Below are 22,845 nucleotides of genomic sequence, written 5' to 3'. Positions count from 1 at the left end.
TCAAACTCATGACAATATTGATAACATTGTACAAACCATTTAATAATATATTAATATGAAAAAATGATTTTGGTTCCTGAATTAAAGAACAAATCCTACCATGAAGGTGGTCTGCTTTTCCACTAATTACACTTTCCATTGTCGCTACTCCCACCTTTCCCCACATAGGTTGAATTCAGTTAGGGCTTTATAGAAATTTTTAGGTTTTAGCTTTAGCTAAAATTCTGTGGATTCAGAAGACTCTGTCTAGAATGACTTCAGTGTGTTTTCCTCCTTAATTTGGTCATTGAATTTGATTGGTAGATAATCATGATTTGTGTCTTTCACCTACATATCCCTGTGCCCACCACAAAGGTTTCTAACCAAGAACTACCAGTATGTTCTGGCCATGCTTTTTGCAATCGAAGAGATCAACAGGAACCCCAATCTATTACCCAGTATTTCCCTGGGATTTGATATCTATAATGGCCTGCACAGTGAACAGAGGACTTTGGAAAGTCCCATCACTTGGCAATCTGGGCCGGACAAGTACAACCCTAATTACAACTGTAGGAAAGAAAGCAAGTTGGTAGCAGCCCTTAGAGGAATAACATGGGCACTTTCCGTTCAGGTTGGGACACTGCTGGAACTCTACAAAATTCCACAGGTAAGCCTGAGTGGAGCGGGGGGAGATTAAATCAAGTATCCTTTGTTGCAATTTTCAGGAAACTTAAAAGGAAAGTTCAAATATGGAATCGTGTTTGTGCATCTCTGAAAGGGTGTGACCATTATACAGAGAGTTGGTGGGATGAGCACATGACCTTTATATGGAACAAATATCAATGCAAGGGAGGTGAGGGACATGGGGGGTTTATGGGAACCTCATATTTTTTTAATGTAACATTTAAAAAAGATAAGGAAGGGAAAAAAACAAAAAAACAAAACAGGCAATGGGGGAAGAGACAAAGGAGTTCCCCAGACCTCAAATACTGATGAATTATTTTCTAGAACTCTCCCAGGAATTAGAAGATGATTAGAAAATAGAAAGTACAAATCTTTCCTTCTCTGTTTCTAAGAATGCTTAATATTTATTGGGTTTGAAAGGGTAGTTCACCAATTCTCTTCTTCATATGGATTTAATTTCTCCTTACTCTGTAGCTTACCTATGGCTTTTATGATCCTAATCTGAGTGATGAAGGCCAGTTTCCATCAATCTATCAGATGGCTCCCAAGGATACCTTTCTGGCCCTTGGCATGGTTTCACTGATGCTGCATTTCAACTGGACCTGGGTGGGGCTAGTCATCTCAGAAGACAAGAGAGGTATCCAGTTTCTATGGGACTTGAGAGAAGAGATGGACAGAAATGGAGTCTGTGCAGCCTTTGTGGAAATGATCCGCGTCACTGAGAGATCATATTTCTCATTGGACTGGCCGTATTATTTACATATCAAAGAATCATCAGCGAAAGTGGTTGTCATTTATGGTGACTCTGACTCATTAATGGGTTTGAGTTTTTGTAAATGGGAATTGTTAGTGATAGGGAAAGTCTGGATCACAACCTCGAAATGGGATGTTATCACAAGTAAAGGAGACTTTTTCCTTGACTCATTCCATGGGACTCTCATTTTTTCACAGCACCATGGTGAGATACCTGGTTTCAAAACTTTTATCCAGACTGTTAACCCTGTAAAATACCCAGAAGACTTTTACCTTACTAAATTGTGGTTCATCTCTTTTGATTGCTTGCTTTCAGAGTCTGACTGTAACACTCTGGAAAATTGTCCTCCCAATGCCTCCTTGGAGTTGATGCCTTGGTGGCAGTTTGACAAGGACTTGAATGAAGGAAGTTATAATGTATATAATGCAGTGTATGCTGTAGCTTAGAGCCTTCAGGAAATGCTTCTTCAACAAGTAGAAATGCAGTCAGTGGGTAATGGAGATGGGCTTATTGTTGAGCCTTGGCAGGTAATGTCTCCTCCTTTTGCTAGCATGTGTTTTTTAGAACACATCATAAATGTGACTTTCTTAGAGTGCCGTATGTGCTCAAGTTTATAGATTAGGGTTCTTTCTCCAAAATTCCAGAATTCACTGTACTTGTTTTAGTGTCTAGGAGGTAAATCTAGTCTTAGGTAGAAATGGTCATCAAAAAGAAAATGCCATTGGCATGGTGGAAATGAGTTTAGAATCAAACTCAAAATTTTTGTTACTAAGGACATCAAAACCCTTCCCAACTAATGTTTTAAATAGTAAATATCAAGACATCTTCCATGAGGCACTTAAATGACAACAGGAATTAATTCTTTTTAGACTTCTTAGACAGTGCTGTGTATTATACTTATATTATCACATTTAGTTCTACAACCACTTTAGATATTGCTAACCATGCTTTGCAATATGATACTCTGGGAGAATTCAAAGAGTAAATGAGTATGGTTAGGTATAATCTACCTTAAGATTTTCTGCAACCCACATCTATAGATTGTTTTATTATCTTGTCTTTAAAGTTTTCTGCCCAAGCTGATTATTATTTTATTGACTTATGACATGTTAGACCTCCATACATTTTATTTTATTGAAATATTCATACATGAAAATGCAATAACATTAAGTGTATAGTAAAAGCTATGAACTTACAAAACAACCATGCATATCATACATTGGTCCCATACATCATACCACCACCAACATCTTGCATTGTTTTGAAACATTTGTTACAATCTATGCAAGGATGTCATCAAAATATTACTAATAATTATAGTCCATATCTTATATTTGTGTATTTTCCCCCAAACCACCACATTATTTTTTAAGTTTTTTCATTATAGAGGTTGTGAAGTTACAAAACAATCATACATGTGTTCAGAATTCCCATACAACATATATTCACCAACACATCACACAGTGGTGGAATATTTAATATGGATTATGAGATAATAGTATCAGACTGTTATCAACAATTATTGTCCAGAGTGTATGTTTGTCAATCTTTTCCATACCTTACCATTATCAACACAGTATATTTTTGGCATTGAGTTGAGAATAATACAGTAATGCTGGTAACCACAGCATTGTATTCCAGCATAGGTATATACCAGATTTTGTTTACCATTCATCGGTTGATGGACGCTTGGATCATTTTCACCTTTTGGTAATTGTGAATAATGCCACTATGAACATTGCTCTGCAGATGTCTGTGTGTCTCACAATATTCAGTTCTTCCAGTTATATTCCTAGTAAAGAAATGCTGGGTCATACAGCCCTTCTATATTTAAATTCCTAAGGAACTGCCAAACTGTCTTCCACAGAGACTGCACCATTTTACAGTCCCACCAACAGTGAATGAGTGCTCCTATTTCTCCACATCCTCCCAGCACTTATTGCATTCTAATTTAAGAAATAATGACTGTCCTATTAAGTGTGAGATAGTACCTCATTGTCATTTTGATTTACATTTCCCTGATAGTTAGTATCATGGGACTTTTTTTAATGTTCTTTTTGTCCATTTGAATTTCCAATGTCCTCTTTGGAGAAATGGCTTTTTAAATCTTTAGCCCATTTTTAATTTGGATCCCTTCCTCTTTTACTGTTAAGTTGAATGATCTCTTTAAATTGAATGGAAATTATACCTTTATCACATATCTTGTCTCCAAATATTTTCTCCCATTTAACAGGCTGCCTTTTCAGTTTCCTGGCAATTTCCTTTGAATCACAAAAGTGTTTAGGTTTCAGGATGTCCCATTTATTCATATTTTTCTTTGATGCTTGTGCTTTCAGTGTAAGGTTTAAGAATGTATCGCTTACTTCCAGATCCTGAAGGCATTTTTCAACATTTCCCTGAGAAGCTTATGGTTTGCTTTCCTTTCATCCATTTTTTGTTAATTTTTGTGCAATGTATGAGATAAGCGTCCTGTTTCTTTATTTTGGCTATGGATATCCAGTCTCCCAGCACCTTTTGCTGAATAGGCTGTTTTGCCCCACAGGGCGGGTTCTCAAAAATCACTGGACCACAGATGTGTGGGTGAGTTTCTGAATAGTCAGTTCATTTCCATTGGTCTATGTGTGTATCTTTATGCCTGTTCCATGATATTGCTACCACTGTAGGTAGGCAATATGATTTTAAGTCTGGATGTGAGAGTCCTCCAACTTTACTTTTCCTTTTGAACATGTTTCTGGCCATTTGTGGATCCTTACCCTTCCAAATAAAATTTTGTAAACGTGTTTTCCACTTTTTTGAAAAAAATGCTGGTTGAATTCTTATTGGGATTGCATTAATGCTGTATAAAAATTTGGTTAAATTGGCATCTTAATTATATATAGTCTTCCAATCCATGAGCATGGAAATATCTTCCAATTTTTTATGTCTTTTTAAAAATTCTCTTAACAATGCATTATAGTTTTATGAATATGTGTTTTACTTTATGTTGAAATTTATTCCTAAACATGAGATTCTCTTATTTGCTATTTTAAATGGAAATTTTTACTTCATCCTTCCAATTGTGACATTACAATTGTATAGACATACCACTCATTTATGCATATTGATCTTGTATCCTCACAATCTACTGAAACTTTTTATTAGCTCCTGCAACTTTATTGTAGATTTTTTGGATGTAGTAGATATAAGATTATATCACCTGCAGTAGTGAAATTTGACTTCTTCCTTTTCCATTTGGATGCTTTTTATTTACTTTTTGCCTGATCATTATACCTAGAATCTGTAGCAGTATATTGAAAATCAACAATGACAGTCGGCACTCTTTACTTCTTCATGGTCTCACTTTGAAAGCTTTCAGTCTTTCATCTTTGACTACAATGTTAGCTGAAGGTTTTTCTTATATGACCTTTATCATGTTGAGAAAGTTTCCTTCAACTCCTATCTTCTGTAATATTTTTATCTTGAAGAGATGCTTTGTTTTGTTAAAATGCCTTTACTGCATCAATCAATAAAGTCATATGATTTTTCATCTTTGATTTATTAATATGCTGTGCTATGTTGATTGTTTTTCTGGTGTTGGACCACACTTTCATGCTTCATTAAAACCCACTTTATCATGATGAATAATTCTTTTAATGTGTCAATGAATTCAATTATCCAGTGTTTTTCTTGAGGATATTTGCATCCGTACTCATTAGAGAAATGGGATTGTAATTTTCTTTTTTCCAAAGATCTTTATCTGGCTTTGCTATGAGGGTGATATTGACTTCCTAGAATGAGTTTGGAATCATTCCTTGTTGTTCAAACTTTTGGAGACACTTGAGTAAGATTGCTATTAAATTTTCTTTGAATGCTAGGAAGAACTCACCTGTGAAACCATCTGGTCATGGGATTTTCATTTTGGTGTTTTTTTTTTTTTTTTTTTTGGTGATTGCTTCAATCTTTTTATTTGTGATTAGTTTGTTGAGGTCTTCTATTTCATTTAGAAACAGCATAGTTTGCACATTACTAGGAATTTATTCCTTTCCTCTAAATTGTCTGATTTTCTGGCATATATTGTTCATAGGATCCCCTTATGATGTTTTTTTTTATTTCTGTGTGGTCGGTAGTAATGTCTCCATTTTCATTTTGTATTTCATTTATTTGTACCTTCTCTATTTTTTCCTTTAGCAGTCTACATATGTGTTTGTCAATTTTGTTTATCTTCCTGAAGAACCAAATTTTGGTTTTGTTAATTCTATTTAGTTTTTCTGTTGTTGTTGTCAAATTCTTTTATTTCTCTTCTCATCTTTCTTTTTTTCCTTCTCCTTGCTTTTTCACTACTTTGCTGTCCTAGTTTCTCCAGCTGAGGGGTTAGCTTATTGACTTTAATTCTTTCTTCCTTTAAATGTAAGCATTGAGGACTTTAAATTTCCTTCTCAGCACTGCCTTGATTGCATCCAATAGGTTCAGATATGTTGTGTTCTTATTTCCATTCATGTCATGCTATTTGTGGATTTACTCAAAATTTCATATTTGACCCCCAGAATATTTAAAAGTGTGATGTTTAATGTTCACATATTTGTAAATTTCCCACTTTTTCGCCTCTAGTGAATTTCCAGCTTCATTCCATTATTATCAGAGAAAGTGTTTTGTATAATTTAGATCTTGTTGAATTTATTGAGATCTGCTTTGTGATCCATCATACAGTCTTTCTGAAAAAAGATCCATGAGCACTTGAAAAGAATGTGTACCCTGCTGTATTTGGATGCATAGCACTGTATATATCCAGTGGATTTAAACCATTTGTCATATTATTCAAGCACTTTGTTTCTTCATCTATCCTCTGTGCAAATGTTCTCTCCAATGCTGGGAGTGGTGTATTGAAGTCTTCACTATTATTGTAGAGCTAACTTTTCTCCTTTCAGTTTTGCTATGTACCTTGGGACATATTGCTTAGGTCTACATACATTTATGACTATTACTTCTTCATGGTGTATTGTAACTTTTATTAATATATAATGTCCTTCCTTGACTGTAATGAAAACTTTGCTTTTAAAGTCTATTCCATCCAATATGAGTAGAGCTACTCAAGCATTCTTTTTTTGTTTACTGCATGCAGGGAATATCTTTTTCTAGTCTTTCATGTTCAGTCTCTTTGTATCTGGGTTTTAAGGTGAGACTCTTATAGACAACCTATAAATGGCTCATATTTTCTTATCCATTCCATCATTCTGTGACTTTTGACTGGGACTTTAATCCATGAATATTTAATGTTATTCCAGTAAAATCAGTTCTTATTTAACCCTTTTTAAGCTTTGGGTTTTATTAATCATATTTTATTTTCACCACTCTTTCGGCACTTTTACTTAATTACACTGATATAATCTTCATTTCTAGACTCTCTTTCAAGACTGTCTCCTTTTGTTTCTTTTCAGACTCTAGCACTCTCTTGAGTATTTCCTATAATGCTAGTCTCTGTAATAAACTCTCTCAGCTACTGTTTTTCTATGGCTATTCTAAACTCACCCTCATTTTTGAAAAGTCTCACCAGATATAAAGTCTTGGCTGGTATTTTTTCTCATGCAGTATCTTAAATATATCCTGTCGCTTTCTTATTTTATCCATTGTTTTCAAGGAGAAATCATCAATTTAATTTGGTATCCCTTTTATGTTATATATCACTTTTCTTTTACTGCTCTCAGAATTCCCTTGTCATTTTTGGTATTTGACATTCTGATTACTGTATGTTTTGGAGGTGGTTTGTTTGGATTTATTTAGATGGCAGTATATTGTGCATCTTGGACATGGATATCTAAGTTCTTCAATAGGATTGTGAAATTTTCTACTATTATTTCTTCAAATAATCCTGTCCCTGTTCCCTTATCTGCTCCTGCTGGAAAATAAATGATATATATCGTTCCATGTCTCTTTCTGCCATTTAGTTGAATGAGACTCAGTTAATTATTTCTGTTCTTTCCTATCTTTGTTCTTTTGTATGTTTACTTTTAGAAGTGATACCTTCAAGTTCAATGAACTTTTCTTTTCCCTCCTCAAATCTGATGTTATATGCCTCCAGTATGTGTTTAATTTCATTTATTGAATCATTCTCATAGAACCTGTTGTTTTTCTATGAATACTTTCAATTTTTTCTTTGTGCTCACACAGTGTCTTCTTAATGTCCTTAATCCCTTTATCCATCTCATTGAATTTATTAAGGAGATTTGTTTGAAGTCTAGGATTAGTAGTGTCAAATCCTTTGTCATCTGGAGGGTTATCTTGATCCTTTAAATGGCTCATATCTTCCTGTTTCTTGTTCTGGATTGTATTCTTTTTGATTGTTTGTTTGTTTTGGTACCTTGGTATCTGCCTTACAAGATTTACTTATAATGGCTGCAGGTTCTGCTTTTACTCTAAACCCTTATTGCCTTTTCTCTTTTGGTGGTGTTGTATAGAAGCTAAGGGTGAACTTGATGCTGTAAGCTTGTAGGCGTAAGCTGCTTTTGTTGCCCTGGTGCTGATTAAGCTTCTCTAATATTTCTTCTCTGCCACGAGTAGGGACAGAACCTCAGCCATGCATAATAATCCAAGATGTTCAGGCAAAGATTGTCTGTAGTTGCCCAAAGAGACTGATGAAGCATCAGGACCCTTCCTCCCCTGGTAGGGTGGGGGTAGAGATTCAGGTATGGGCTTCAGTCTATGCCATGTAGGTTCAAAATGTGAGGCCAAGGTAGACTGACATAGCTCCAGGACCTCTCCCTCCTGGGGGTGGGGAAAGACCCTCTGGAGTGCCCAACAATCATATTCATTTGGGCTAAATATGGCTGCAGTTGCCCTGAGGAACTGCTGTTTAGGGGTGAGACCAGAATCACTGACACCCTCCAGTTTAGCCTGTGCCTACCAATACCTGGAGTGGCTGAGGAAACACCAGTACCCTCTAAATCTTGGAGCATGTGGGGGTGGATCCAGAGGCACCTAACAGTTCATTCCATGCATGCCAGAAGTGTCTTCCATTGCCCAGAGAGACTGACAAAATGCCAGCATCCTCCTATCCTTTTGGGTCACAGGAGTGTACCCACAGGTGACCAAATGTTCAGACCATGCAACCTGTAAGTGCCTGCCGTTGCCTAGAAAGGCTGTGGAAACATCAGACCCTTCCTTAACTATTGGGAGTTGGGGGCAGATCAAAAGATCCTCATCAGTTCAGTCTATGCAATCCAAAAGTGCCTACCATTGCCCAGAAAGGCTGGGGAAAACCAGCTCCCCTCCTATCCTATTTGGGGAGCAAAGGTGAAGATGGAATTGAAAGTGATTACAAAACAGCAGTCCAAGCCTTCCAACTATTCATTCTGTACTTGTCAAAATCACCTGTGGTTACAGGGAGAGGATTTCCAGGTCTCCCCAGCTCCCTCCCTGCCAGAGCTGGGGCTGGAGCCTAGGCTAGGGCTGCTATTCAATTCTGGTGGAAAGAAGCCAGTCCCTACCTTCACTGTGATTTTCTGTCAACCCTGCCTCCCATCATGCCAGAGAGATTTAAAAGGGAGGCTACTGTTCTTTTCCTGACTTGGGCAGTTTCAAACTTTAGCTGTTTTAGGATTATACTTTATCCAGTTGAGTGTAATAATCAGGAGCTGAAGTTGACACCCAAGTCTCTTCCTCTGCCATTTTTACAAAGTGGTGCTTCCAATTTCAAAGATGTTGCAGGCTGCTCCACAGTCCTCCAGGTACCCCCAAAACAGGTGCTTTAGATAGTTCTGGGCGATTCTTAATTGCCTTGTAGGACAAGCTGACATTTGTAACTTCTTACTCGGCCACCATATTTTCCCATCTTCCCTCCATTCACTTTTATTTCTTTTAGTTCATTAGATGCTAATAATTAATTTGCATTTTGAAGCAGGGCTCACATAGGTTCATGTATGTTCCCTAATTTGGGTTTTCAATCTTTAATCTTTGGACAAACTCCCTCACAAAATGATGTCTCTTTTAGCTGCACCCATTTCTGAAAAACATACAATTTAAAAATCCTGTTGGTGACTGCATGATTTTGGATGAGGCAAGGAAATTGGAGGCCCCGTTTGACATTCTTAACTTTTGGAATTTCCCTGAAAGTTTTGCTCTAAAAGTTAAAGTAGGACAATTTGCCTCAGATGTGCCACATGATCAACAATTTTCAATATCTGAGGAGATGATTGAGTGGAACGCAGGATTTTCAGAGGTGAGTATGTCTCAGGTATCATATTTTGTATTACATATAAGAAAATCTCTTTATAGGGGATTTCTTCTTCCTTACTGTTTAGTAAATTGCCACATGTGGGTATTTAACATCTTACCTTCCAACTTGAAAATTTTTCTTACCCAGTGTCAAATGGATGGTAAGAACACATTTATTCAAATAATGTATTTGTAAATTATTATGTACTTCACATGTTACAATGAAAATGAAATCCTTCTAGATAAATTGATTTATGTATTTATAATTTAAATTTGTGTTTGAGTCAATACCACTAGCAGTCTTATATTTTGGAGAATGAAAGTCACAGTTGTTAACACATTTTTATTTTCTTCCCAGACTCCCCACTCAGTATGCAGTGAGAAGTGTATTCCTGGATTCAGCAAAACCTCTCAGTTGGGAAAGCCTGCCTGCTGCTTTCTTTGTACTGCATGCCCAGAGAATGAGATTTCCAATGACACAGGTAAGTTTCACTTTCTGCTTTCTCATACATAGTTCACAGCTAACTGAGGGGACAACACATAGGGATACTTTGTGTACATCCTTAAAGCCTGCAATTAGTGCATGTATAGAGTCTTAAGGGCCTGCAATTTCATTGGGACAAGTGGTTCCAAGGAGTTTTTCAAGAGGCAGTAGCATTAGTATTATCTAAGATGAATAAAGGGGCAATAAACTCTTGGGAGAATTCTTATGAATGAGAGAAAGGCAAATCACCACTGCATGTATTGTTCATAGATTCAGAGAGCTGCAAAACAAAGGATCGGTATGACTAAATCACAGAAAACTTTGAGGATAGTGACGGAAACACAGAAATGTGACAGAAAATCAATGTGCCATATTTTCTTCATAATACAATTCTAAAAATTTACCATATTCATGATATTACCTGTTGAAATGGCATCTTCAGTGGGGAATTTCTGATGATCATTTCTTGATTAATATGCAGTTAAATTTTCCAAAACACTATTATTTTATGTTTTGGAGATGTGTTCAGACTAATGATATAACCTTGCAATTAGTCAATATGGGAAAATGATCCATGTACACATCAGCACAAAATAGTTTCAAGTATATGATTCATGTGCACATATAAAGAATGCATTAATCATCAACTTCAATTCCCACATGTTTGAAGATTAAGAAACATACTTTTTGGCAACTCATTTAATTTAGATAATACAATAGATTTTATGAAAATTTTGAAATTGAAAATGCTGCATTTCAATTCAGTGGTATAGCGCTAAAGCTAACTATTTCAGAGAAAATTGTATAATACTAGAATATATAATATTAAATAGTTTAGTATATTTATTTAAATGAAAAAAGCTGAACATCTAAGTATTCATCAAAAATTAAAATAATAAAAGCAAATAAATCATAAATAAAAGACAAGATAGAAAATATGAATATAAGAAAGAAACATAATAAAGGACAATATAGATAGGATAAAAAGATAAAGTTAACTCCAGAATTAGAAAAAATAATAATAATCCCTAGAATGGTGTATTAAAAAAATTGAAATTTGCAAAATATGTAATACCAGGACTTAAAAGTTGCCCTCTGTGCAGAATTTTGTAACATAAAAAGCTAGTATAAATATTTTCATGCCAATACATTTGAAAATGTAAATTATATACACAAATTCCCAGAAAACTAAGAGTTATCAAAACATGTCCCAAGAAAAAATGAAATATCTCAAAAGTTTCATGTCTCCTTCAGTTATTGAATTCATAGTTTAAAACATTTTCATACATTTTTATATTGAGCAATGGCTATATTTGGGAATTCCACCAAACTTTCAAGGCAAAAATAATAATTACTTAAACTCTCACAAGGAATAGGAAAGAAATCGGAAAACTTCTCAAATCATGTTATGATTAGTGTTTACCTTATATTTCAATATCTTATAAGGTCATTACAAGATAGAAAATTTACAGGTGTCTTGCTTTTTAAACATAAACTCACAAACTAAAGAAAAAAATTGCAGTCTAAGTTTCCAGCATATTTTATAAAGATCTGTTCTCAGGGCAGCAAGGTAATTCAGTACATATGCCCCTGAAAAGTAGAAACAGTCATCTAGATGAATGCAGGAAAACATTTAATAAAATTCAACACCCACCAGTGTTTTTAAAACAAACAACAAAAATAGCACTTATCAAAAAGGAAACGAAGGGAATCATCTTAATCCCTTAAAAGACATATCCTGAAAATTAACAAGTATCATTATTTGGAAGCATTCATCCCTGGGAGATCAATAATGAGACAAAAATCTACAATATTCACACAGCTACCAATATACTGGGGTTCTTTCCCAATGAAATATTGGCAGGAAAAGAATTGGAAGGAATAATTATGAGAAAGGATAAACTATAGTTGACATAATTTGTGAAGGATTTTATTGTGCAAGTCTAAAATTGGGAAGATTTTATAAATTGTTATTAGTGGTCTGAATACAAGCGTAATATAAATCCTTCTTATATATGCAAGTCATAGGGCTTTCTAAAATGAAATTGTTAGGATGATATTTACAATATCTTGAAACTGTTAAATGCCTAAAAATAATATTAAGCAAAGTGTTGAAAGACTTCTACACATGAAGATACAGAAAATCATTTAGAAAAATTTAAAGAAGACTAAATAAATGGAGGGAAAAACTATATTCATGAGTGAAAGTATTCAATTTTGTAAAGGTATCAATATACTTCAAATTGATTCAATGCAATTGCTGTTAAAATCACAACTTTTTTGAGGCAATTGAAACTTATTAAATCATTCATATGAAATCAAAGAGGACAAAAACTTAGCTAAGACAAACTTTAAGACAAAGTGAAATTGAAATACTTATTCTACCTGCATCATTTCTTATAATGTCACAATAATGTTGTTTCAGCACAGGATAGAAAAGAAAAAAAAAATCCAAATGGCATATCCAGAAACAAACTGGTCACATAAAGATTCATTAAAATCAGACAAATTGGAATTCTAAATGTAAAAATAAAAATATTAAAGAAACGTAAAGAAGAATATTTTCATCTTCAAAGTCGAAAATTTCTTAAATAAAACAAATGTAACATTTAATAAATGTTAACTACACTAATACTGTTATTTTCTGTTCATCAATGAATGGCCAAGACACAAGTGTATTAAATTTTTTAAAATAGATCTAGTCAACAATTAATTATATCAAGAATATACAGGGAGCTCCTACAGAAACAAGAGAAGCAAAAATTTCATTAGGAAAATAGTTCAATGTGTGAACAAGGCCTCATTACCAAAATATCACCAAGCACACAGTGCACATATGTGATAGTCCTTAATTAATTATTCACAAGGAAATTACATTTAAAAAGCATAATAAAATAACTTCAAACATCCCCATAAAAGCTAAAATTAAACATTATTACTATGTCCATTGTTGAAGAGAATATGGAACAACTGGATGGTAAATTGGTGTAAAACTTTGGGAAGCTCTTTGGTCTTACTTGCAATGGCGAATATTTGTTTATTATATGGTCCAAAATTATAGCATAACATTTTATGAAATTATGTTCATGGCAGTAGATTTAATAATAAACAATATTCGTAAACAATCTAAAAATCCATCAAGTATAAAATGGACAAATAAAAGATGTTATATTAATAGAATTCTATTCAGCATTGTAAGAGAATAGATTATAACACTTCATATCCACAAAGACTATGTTTTAAAAACATAAAATAAAAAATGTCAGAAAGTGCCCCTATTTCTCTTTTTTGGAAATCCGTGGGGGGTATACTTATGGACGTGTGTAGGCTATATTGGCCGCTAACAGGGGGCGAGTGGCAGGCCCAAAGGGTGGCAGGCAAGCAGAACAGACCAGCTGTGCTACACACGGGTGGTGGGCTGCGCACTTCCCCCACCATGTGCGGCTATGCTTGCCATTCAGACCTGAGCCCGCTTGGCCCCCTGCTCGGCTGGGGAGGGGAGCGAGGTTGGCTGCTGAGTTGGGGAGTGCACGGGCTGGGGGTGCAATGGGATGCGTTGTGAAGTTTTTGGTGTTGGGTTGTTCTTGATTTCTTCTTGGGGCGGGCTGAACAGGGCTTGTTGGGGGGGCTGTCTTCAGTGGCGAGCTGATGGTACTGGATGAGCACGAAGGATGTGAGGATTGCGATGGTTTGGTCCTTGGCGAGCTGGATGATCCTCCTGACAGCCCAGGGCCCTATGGTAAGAGCTAGGAAAATTATTATTAGCGGGCCTAGAAAGGGGAGGAGGTATGGGAGGAGAGAGTGGAAGAGTGTGAAAGAGTAGTTCGCACTGTTGCGTTCTCTTTGGGGTTGCTCTAAGCCCTCGCGGACTTTTTGCAAACTATCTTCGGCGAGGCCGGTGGTATTGGCGTACACACAACATTCTTCTCCAAGGGCGGCACAGAGGCCTCCCTCTTTGAGCAGGAGGAGGTCAAGGCCACGGCGGTTTTGGAGAATGACCTCAGAGAGAGAGTTAAGGAAGTCTTTTAGATGTTTAACAGCTTCCTGGAGATAAGTAATATCTTGATTGACCGCCTGCCGGAGGGAGGAGAGAGAGGCGGACTGCGTGGCAAGGGCGGCGATCCCTGTGCCCGCTCCAGCAAGACCTAAGAGGGTGGCGACGGTGAGGACAGTGACAGGCTCCCTTTTTTGAATGTGGGAGGAGAGGTGGCGGGTGTGGAGAGAGAGAAAGAAGCCGTCTTCTCCATGAAAAAGGACTCGTGGGGCAAGGAATATAAGCAGACAGGTTTCATTTGTGGCATTGAGGGTGGCGACGTTGAGGCAGGGGGTTAATCCTGTGGAGGTACAAAGCCATTGGGTGGTGTTATGGGGGATTAGGAATTTGGCAGAAGCGCTGGGAGAGGAGTAGTTGGAGCAAGCGTACATAAGGGGATGGGAACCTTGGCGGGAATGAACACATTGCCCTGTGGAAGAAACAGATTGGAAGGTTAGGGGTACAGAGGAAGAGTTCCAGTTGCATCCGGTGGGGGAATCTTTAGAGGATTTGCTGAAGATGAGATTTGTGGCGAAGGGCTCATATAGAGGAAGGGAGGGGGAGAGACAAAGCCAGCAGCTTGCAGTGAGGTTGGGTTGGGAGGAGTTTAGAGAGGTGTATGCAGCCCTGATTAGGTTAATGAGGGGGCTGGAGTACTGAGTGGGGGGTAAGCGAAGTTTGGGGTTGAGAGGGGGGTTGCTGGGCGAAGGGGAGGGTGAAGTGGGTGGCGAAGGAGGCTGTGTCTTTGGAGGATTGAGAATCTGATTTGGGCCGACGGCGGAGGGGGGTGGAGTAGAGGGCGGCTTCTTTAGTATGATGAAAAAGGCACCATAGTCGTAATTGGTCATGTATAGGCGGATCCCACATGTGCGACCTTGTAACCAGAGGTCTGAGTTGGGGTCTTTGACTGTGAGGGTGATAGTGTCCCATCGAGCATTGTTACGTTGAAGGGTGAGATATGGGTCTTTGTTTGGGGCTGCAGACCAGCCGTGGGCTATGGTTTCACAGCCCCAGGATGTGCAGTAATAATGTGTTGGGTCATGACAGCCTCTTGCCGATGAGGGGCATACATAAAAACCGGAAAGAGCATACCCGTAGGGGCCGGTCAGGCCAGTTCTAGGGCTGCTTGAGCACTTGGGTGGGGGGGGCAACCTAGTGCTAAGGTGTCCAGTGTTAAATGTAGTCAGAAGAGCGCCCGAGATTTTAGCATCCGTATGATTGAATCCAGCTAGCTGACAAATGTGCAGCGTGAAGGAGGGGGCTCCAGCGGTCACGTTGAAGGCCAGAATTTCTTCAAACTGCCAGAGACCGAGGGTCCAATTGAAGGATTGGTGACTCGGGTTGGCAGCGGCTGGGAGAACGAGGGAAGCCAGGACAATAAGGACGTCCCAGAGGCGGCAATGTGGCATTTGGCGGTGATGAGGCATCTGTGGAGACAAAACAAGGAGAGAGACTCCCAACCCCAACTTAAGACCCCAATTATAGAGTTTTTGCTCCATTGGTGTTGTTATCTCGGGGGGCAGACGGAGAGGGGGTGCCCGGTGGTGGGCTGTTGCTTGATGGTGCAGGCGCAGCGTTCTCTGGCTGCGGCAATGAGGGCTGGAACTGGATCACTGCAAAAGGTGCGACGTTGTCCAGCGCAGGCGGTGTAGGGTGTTTGTCAGATGGTGGCACGAGGGTTTCGGTTGCGGGTCGGATGCAACGCGCAGGAATCCACACTGGCTGAGGCTCGGAATCTGGAAAGACACAAGCAAAGCCTCGCCCTTGGGCAAGGAGGGGAGCTGGCTCTTGCCAGCGGTTAGTGAGAGGGTCTTTCCAGTGCACGAGGGGAACCTAGGAGGGCTGCCACGTGGGACCCCAGTGCTTATGAGTGGGGGAAAGGCCTTCTTTATCAAAGGAGAAAAGATTATGGTGTATAAGGCAGGCAGTGATGATGTCGGTAGGTGACTTGTCAGGAGAGGTGGCTTGCTCCTTGTGGATGAGTAGCTTGAGGTGCTGGTTGGTTCTTTCCACAACACCCTGTCCTTGGGGGTTGTAGGGGAGGCCAAAATGGTGTTTGATATTATAGAGTTGTAAAAAGGCAGCAAAAGCTGAGCTATGGTATGCTGGTCCATTGTCTATTTTTAGGTCCCAGGGGACTCCCATGAAGAGGATGGCTTGTCGAAGGGCTTTGATGGCGTGTTTGGCGGTTTCTCCGGTTTGTGGTATGGCAAAGCACATGTGCGAAAAGGTGTCTACCGCTACATGCAAGAATTTTAGGCGCCCGAAAGAATTAACATGGGTGACATCTAGTTGCCATCTGGAGTTTGGGCGAAGGCCTTGAGGGTTAGCTCCTTGGGGTTGAAGTGGCCCAAGGGGGAGCAGAGGTGCGCATGTACGGCAGGAACGCACCAAGTGTTTGCAGGTTTCTATAGGTAAGTCTGGGAAAAGTTTGTGGATGGAACGGGTGGAGAAATGGAACTGTGAATGAAGCAATTTTGCTTGGTTGATAAGGTCTCCGAGCCGTGTTTCATTGACTAGTCCTTCGTGATAATTTGCACGTGAGAGCGCGACACAACATGCGGAGGAGATAGCTTGGTCTGCCATGTCATTACCACGGGCAAGAGGCCCAGGTAGGCTAGAGTGACTTCGAATGTGAGCGATGAACCAGGGCGACCGTCTGGACTCTAGTTGACGTTGCAGAAATTGGAGCGCTCTGTCAATAGTGGTGTTTGTTGGAAAGAAGGTGGCCAACGGCAGAGCATGGCACACTTGCATAGTGTAGAGACTGTCTGTGAATATGTTGAGTGGTTGGTCAGGGTAGGCGTGCAGAGCAGTGGCGACTGCGAGAAGCTCTCCTACCTGAACAGAGAATGTGTTTGTGAACACAAGAGTTCGCGGCTCGGGTGACCCTGAGATGTAAATGACAGCCGCGTATGAGGTTTTGGAAGCATCGGTGAAAGCCGTTGCGGCAAACGGAATGGGCTTGCGGGCTGGCAGCGGATGGAACGGGGAGGAGAGAGTGAGAGCCGTGAAAGCCCTTGAAGTAGTCGATGATGAGGATAGTGATTGTCAAAGGAGCCTCGGAATGTTTCTACAAGTATTTGCATATCTTCATTGTGCATGAGCAAGTTGGTGGTGGCCTTGGCATCAAAAGGCCAGATAATTGTAGAAGGAGGAACTCCATAGGTATGCACGCAAAGTCCCACAAGATCGGAAGCGAGGGTGATCCATGCCCTCGTGAAAGGGCAAATTTTTGGAAGCTTGCTTTTGGAGGTATGTAGGTAAAGCAATGGCCCATCTTGCCAAAGAAGTCCAGTAGGCGTGACTGGGGTGGGAAGAACCAACGCAAGGATTGGCTGTCCTGGAGCATAGCGCTCGAGACGACAAGCTTGGAGAGCCTCGTTGACATCTTGCACGGCTGCTCGCGCAGCAGGGGTAATGGTGATGGAGCGGGCGACTGCATCGGCGGGAAAATCCTTTGTTTGAAGAAGTTCGAAAAGAGGCTGCATTTGGGCTGTTGTGATTGGGAGAGCTGAGCGCAGCCAATTAATTTGGCCGCAGAGCTGTTGCAGTTCTGTAAGCTACATTTTTGGCACGACTCGAAGCTTTGGTGCCACTGGCTTGACATAATGATGGAAGTGGAACCCCAAAAACTGAAAGGGGGTTTGAAGGCGAATTTTGTCTGACTGAACAGTAAGACCAATCTGAGCAAGGTTATGTAAGAGTGTGCTGACGAGAGCCTCGAGCTTGCGCGGGTCGTTGTTGCGGCAGGCGAGAACCCAATCGTGGATTCCTTTGTCCCTCATTGTAACGATGATTTGACGGCAGGCATCGAGACATCCCTCAACAATGAGGTCCTTTGCAAGGGCTAGTTGTGCTTCTACTCCTGTGACTTTCCGTTGACAGGCCTCAAGTACACGAGCTACAAAAGTGGCAAAATCTTCATCTTTGCCCTGGGTAAGCTGTGTGACCTTAGTAGGGCGCGTGGTAGAAACATTGCAATAGGCTTGTAAGGCAACGGCTTTTAGCCATAACCAGAACCCAGCAGGGGCCTGGCGATATTGCGCTGGATTGGCATAATTGCCGGTGCCAGTGTACGCGTCAGGTGGGTCTTGGATACCTGTGCGGGCGTTTTTGGCAACGCTCTTTTCTGCCTCTGCTTGAAAGTGAGCCCGCCATTCAATGAATTGGCCTGGTGTGAGAATAGCACAAGCTAGGGAGATCCAGTCATAAGGGAGGACGAGTTGAGCCCCCAACTCGTCAAGGAGCTGTTGGGCGTAGGGGCTGCCCACTCCGTCTTCTTTAACTGCTTTGCGGAGTGTTTTCATCTCATCCTTGGTGAAGGGGAACCATTCTTGTGGGTGCGCTGCAGTGGGCACTGGATTCAAGGGGAAGAGATGAGTAGTCGGGTGGATGAGAACGCGAGGATGTTGTGGCGTCCATGAATCCGTGGCTTGCCATGAAGTTGAATAAGATGGCGGTGGCTGACAAAATGGTGGCTTTCCTGCTGGTGGGTGTTGAGATGGTGGCGGTTGGTTTTCCGCTTTATAGCAAGATGGTGGCGGCCCCTCTTCCGGTCTATACCAAGATGGCAGCGGCCTCTCTTCCTGTCTATACCAAGATGGCGGCAGCCTCTATTCCTGTCTATACCAAGATGGCGGTGGCCTCTCTTCCTGTCTATACCAAGATGGCGGTGGCCTCTCTTCCTGTCTATACCAAGATGACGGCGGCCCCTATTCCGGTTTATAACAAGATGGTGACGTGGCAGGAAGAGGCGGGTAGAGAGAGGCCGACTCTTTACCAGAAGGCTCAAGCTTCCCTTTTTTGGGCAAGGAAGAAGGCGGAAGTTCGCCATCTTGAGGATTTGTGGGTGGGGACTTCCCGTCCTCGGGTGGAGAAGAAGGGGGAAGTTCGCCATCTTGGGGCGGCGGAAAAGGGTGGCGCTCAAGGTCGGCATTGAGCTGCTCGGCTAAGGACTCGGTATCTGAGTCGGGAGTGTCCTCCTTATCAGGGTCGCAGTCGAGCGGCCGCGCAGCAGCCCCGGCGGAAACCTGGTAAGCGTCTTTCGGGGCAGGCGCGCCAAGTAGGCAGGCGCGGATGGCCACGAGCGTGGGCAGGAGGCCAGGGGGAAATGACCTGCCATCGTGCTCCATAGAGGAGGTGACGCGGTCAATAAGACACGAGTAAGTGTCTGGGCTCCAAAGGTGGCAGGTGGCTAGCCATGGATTAAAGGGCAACAGAAGGTCCCAGTACTTTTGGAGCTGTTGCAAGGAGACTTTAACTTGGTTTGTATCAAATAAGGCAGCTAGTGCCCTAACTTGGGGCGCCTGATGGGAGGATAGGTGCCGGCCCATGACGTTCGCCTGGGGCCGGTAACGAGGGGTCCTTACCTTAGAAGCGTGGCGACTGAAGAGACGAGGGGCAGCAGCGGGCAGGAACCGGACAGCGCGGAGGGTCCCTGTTCGGGCACCAGATGACGGGCTGCTTGCACCCAAAGGGGTCGGGCGCCAGCGGGGGTTGACGGAGGGGCTGGCACGGCCAACGATGGTGCTCTAAGGCCAAGGCGAGGAGTGGGCCAGAGCGGGGCTTCTAAGGTGTGGAAGGATGCGTGGTAAGGAGAGACCACAGAGACAGCCTGGAGTGCAGAGCAAGTCTAATTTATTAAGGAAGTACGGGGGTTTATATAGAGAATGAGGAGGGCGGGATAGAGCAGGAAGAGTGAGGGCTACGGGACGGCTGGGGATTGGCAGAAGCTTGTGGGCGGACTTGTGGTCTTGTGCCGTTAGCTGTTACTAGGGAAGTGGGCAGATTTTAGGTTAGGATACAACAAGAAAGATGTAGAGAAATTGGAACTCTTATACACTGTTGGTGGGTATCTAAAATAGTTCAGCTGCTGCAGAAAGCAATATGTCAATTTCTTAAAGAGTGGAATTACCACATGGTCTGGTAATTAATTCCATTTCTCTGTATATACCCAAAGTGAAAACATGTTCTCAAACAGATAATTGTGCACAATGTTTATAGCAGCATTTTTCACAATAGCCAACATGTGGAAGTGACCCAATGTCTATCAATAAATGAATGGATAAACAAACTGTGGTACATACAAACAATGGGGTATGATTTCACTACAAGAACAATGAATTTATGAGATGTGCTGCTAAATGGAAGACCTTGCAAACATTATACTCTTTGAAATAAGGAAGTGAAATGTCATTTATATGAGATGTTAAAAAGGAGTAAATCTCCAGTAGCAGAAAGCAGTGAGGAGGTTACTAGTGGTTGAGGGTAGAGGAAAGAGGAAATATATGTTGGGTGCACCTAATGAGACTGTAAAAAGAAAATAAAAATATATTTTAAAAATGAATGAAATCTAAATTATGAAAGAATATCATAACAATCTTACTATTAACTATAGTCCATCTATAATATTTAGAGTATTTACCACCAACACACTCAATTATTAGTTTTAAACAAATTTTTCACTAAGTTGGCACTTACAAAACAATCAAGCACATGTGTAGAATTCCCATACAATACCCTTTCATCAACACACCAAAATATAGGGGAACATTTGTTACAGATTATGAGATAATATCATCAGAATATTGCCACCAGCCATCATCCATACCATATATTTGGCACACCTTCTCCATAATCCCCAATTTTGTCTCTCAACAATGCAGCATGTTGGTGGTGTGTTGACATATGGGAAACCTGTATGATATGATGCATGTTTGTTTTGTAAGTTCACAACTTTTATATTACACTTAGTTCTTGTGTAAGTTCATGTATTAGTGATTTTGTATACAATTTTGAAAAGTGAAAGAACTATGTAAATATATCCGGTGAAATGAATGGATCTCACAAATAATATTGGTCAAAGGACCCAAGCAGAAGTAAACTACATGCTTAGAATTCAAGAAGGTAGTTTGTTTGGAGATTTGAGAGGAAGTAAATTATTTAGAGGGGTTAGAGAAGAGGCCTCTGGAAGGCTGGGTATGTTCTAGTGCTTGGCATGTGTGCTGTTACCCACAGGTTCAGTTCCTCATAATTCTTTAATGCGTACACTTATGGTTTGTTTACTTTTATGACCATATGTTACACATGAAGAAATATATTTTAAAAAAGAAAAGAATGGAAGCTCATCAGTGAATAAAGTGCAACTGTTATCAAATTGACGCACTGAATTTTTAAAGAAAGCCAGAGGTGTAAAAGAAGGTTTAGGGGAAGGATAACAAGCAGATTAAAACATGGAGTTATTTAGAGTCATCACAAACTGAACCAATTTGGGTCCAGTTTTGTTCTGTTGGGTCCAGTGAATAGGTGAGAATTATTGAACATGGTCTGACGACAATTTGCATTTCTTGTCAGATACAGAACACTGCGTGAGATGTCCAGATCATCAGTATGCAAACAGTGAGAGAACTCGCTGCATCCAAAAGGTTGTGACTTTCCTGGCTTATGAAGACCCTTTGGGGATGACTCTGGTCTGCACAGCACTTTGTTTCTCTTTCCTCACTGCTGTTACTCTTGGGGTCTTTGTGAAGCACCAGGACACTCCCATCGTCAAGGCCAATAATGGGACTCTGAGCTACATCCTCCTCATCTCCCTCAACCTATGCTTCCTCTGCACCTTACTCTTCATCGGTCGTCCCAACACAGCCACCTGCATCCTCCGACAAATCACATTTGCAATTGTGTTTACCGTGGCTGTGTCCACTGTCTTGGCCAAAACAATCACTGTGGTTCTGGCATTCAAGATCACTGCTCCAGGGAGAAGGATGAGACAGTATTTGGTGTCAGGGGCACCTAACTTTATTATTCCCATTTGCTCCCTGGTCCAGATGACACTCTGTGGCATCTGGCTGGGAACCTCTCCCACATTCATTGATAAAGATGCACACTCTGAGCCTGGTTATATCATCATCGAGTGCAATAAGGGCTCAGTCACTGCCTTCTACTGTGTCCTGGGATACCTGGGCTGCTTGGCACTTGGGAGCCTTACTGTAGCTTTCATGGCCAGGAACCTGCCTGACACCTTTAATGAAGCCAAGTTCTTGACCTTCAGCATGTTGGTGTTCTGCAGTGTTTGGGTCACTTTCCTCCCTGTCTACCACAGCACCAAGGGGAAGGTCAGGGCAGCTGTGGAGATTTTCTCCATCTTGGCTTCCAGTGCTGGATTACTAGGCTGCATCTTTGCCCCAAAGTGCTATATTATTTTGTTATGCCCAGATAGGAACTCTCAGCGTGCACTATGGTGTAAACCACATTCTGGAGGCAATAAGTGTTCTTAAGTTATAATTGAGTATTTTCCTGCAACAAATAGAAAGCCTGAAGAAAATCAACACCATGCTGCTTGCATTGACCTTCATCAATTATGAAGTGAATCACATTTTTCTCCTCTCTAATAATATCACGAGAATGACAACAACAAACTTCCAACTTTTCAACATTAAATTTCATTTTTGTTCCTCTTTTTGGTCACATTTAATCTCACATTGAATACTGATATTCTAGTTACTTTTGTGTATTCTGACTATATTTATATAGTCTTCCACTTTGGTTTTCATTTCTTTGTTTCTCAATTTCCTTTTGTACTAATTATCCTGGAAAGCACAACAAAGATTTCTCCCTTTTCTGTTGCTAAGATTTTCTTTGTTATTGTTGTTTCTGTTTGATTTTTTAAATACTTATTTATTTTTAAAAGATGTACTAATCACACAAAATATAACGTTAAAA

At 40.5% G+C, this 22,845-nt stretch overlaps 1 pseudogene; it reads left to right on the top strand.

The window, feature by feature from the left end:
* Nucleotides 1–322: 322 nt before the first annotated feature.
* LOC101425911 (vomeronasal type-2 receptor 116-like) lies at nt 323–22,578 on the top strand (annotated as a pseudogene).
* Nucleotides 22,579–22,845: the final 267 nt, after the last annotated feature.

This window comes from Dasypus novemcinctus, chromosome 30 (assembly GCF_030445035.2).
Source record: "Dasypus novemcinctus isolate mDasNov1 chromosome 30, mDasNov1.1.hap2, whole genome shotgun sequence".
NCBI classification, from domain to species: domain Eukaryota; kingdom Metazoa; phylum Chordata; class Mammalia; order Cingulata; family Dasypodidae; genus Dasypus; species Dasypus novemcinctus.
Note: the sequence above shows the minus strand (reverse complement) of the source record. Positions and strands in the feature narration are given on the sequence as shown.